Source organism: Seriola lalandi, unplaced genomic scaffold (genome assembly GCF_002814215.2).
Source record: "Seriola lalandi dorsalis isolate HSWRI2012SDOR001 ecotype SW California unplaced genomic scaffold, Sedor1 jcf7180002054358, whole genome shotgun sequence".
Taxonomy (NCBI): Eukaryota; Metazoa; Chordata; class Actinopteri; order Carangiformes; family Carangidae; genus Seriola; species Seriola lalandi.
The window spans coordinates 281,471-282,974 of NW_019524911.1; the positions used below are offsets into that span (position 1 = coordinate 281,471).

The 1,504-nt window shown below is 33.2% G+C and overlaps 1 protein-coding gene across 1 annotated transcript in view; it reads right to left on the bottom strand.

Annotated features, from left to right (window-relative positions):
* pik3c2b (phosphatidylinositol-4-phosphate 3-kinase, catalytic subunit type 2 beta) overlaps window positions 1-1,504 on the bottom strand; it is a 40,480-nt gene that overhangs the window by 15,944 nt on the left and 23,032 nt on the right. The window lies entirely within an intron of this gene.

The window sequence follows — 1,504 nt, forward strand, 5'->3', positions numbered from 1 at the left end:
TGCACTTTGAACCTCAAGTTTGCCTATTCCTTGTAGCGATCACACGGACCAAATCTGAGGCCTCAAATCTTTTTCTTTTAATGTATGAGTACATAATAGGAAATCACTTTTATATCATTGAAATGACCTCCATCTTTCCTATATTTGACATTACTACATCTGACATTTAGCTTTTGTAAATCTGCTTTTTTATGGCAGATTCTGCTTCTGATTGAAGGGCAAACCCTTTTCCTACTGTATTTAATGGATGGTATGTGTAGTTTATTCTGATCATTGTATTACTGTGTATTTAGGTGTGATAACACATTCTTGTGTTACCCAAAAACTACAATAATTATCCTAATAAATCTCCCATTTCTTGTCAAAAACCATGATACATTACACATCAGTAGAAAACTAAGGAATGTAGATAAAGAAATACAATATTAGGCAGCAGCTCACAAAAACAAATGAAAATACTCAAATATAGATAAATTATTCTTTACATTTAAAGAGAAATCCTGCACTAGTTACCACTGAATGTCAAAGTTATGTGCCTGCTCAACACTTGTCCGCAGCAGGAGAAAGAAAAGTGTCATCTCACTGTGAGAGCACTTCTGTGGCATCTCATGCTGTAAACGTTTAATAATTCATAATGTGCAATGTAAATGTGTGTAACTCGGCCACATATTACTGTATCACTTAAGTTTAATATTGGTTTCAGATATTTTCCTGCAGTTGGTTAACAGAGAGTTTACATATGTGTGTTGGTGGCCATGAGTGTCGCTCGTAGACACAAAGAAATGCTGTTTCAATTAAAACGTTCATGTATTTTTTTTTTTTTGTTGATTTAATTACTTTATTTATTAAAAATAATACCATAAAAAAGTATTTACTTTTACATTTACTCTGACGTTGGAATGCACTTATCTTCCCTCTTCATACCCTCTGCACTGAAACCAGAGGAGAAGCCGGTGAATCATCAGGTTTATATGTGAGAATCCATGTGATCAAATATTAATCTCATCATCCTGCATGATAATCTTTTTCAAGAAAAAAGCATCTGGCTTCCGAGATTTCAAAGTCAAAGAAACTCCATCTAATGACGGTGTGAATATCAGCAGTGGACAACGCACACCTCCACGTGTGCGTGTGTGTGTATACTATGCACTGTGCTTTGTAAGCTGATAACCCAAACTCTGCAGTCAGCAGATTTATGAGAAACCTTCTCACCATCATCATCCTATTAGTGATGGTACAAATACTCTACGGAGATTTTGTGATTTTTGTGATTTTGTGAGATTTTTTTTTTAGAGGTATACTGCTTTATTTTTCATAACTGATAGTTTTGCTTATTTATCTTATACAAACTAAAAAATAAATCATCCTTACAGCTTGAGCTTTAACTTTGTTTAAATACTTTATGAGACCAAACTGAAATTGGAATGATTTTTTTTATTTAGAAACTTTATTATTTCATTTAAATACATTTGTCAAGGCCTTCTTAGAACATAATTGCTCAACA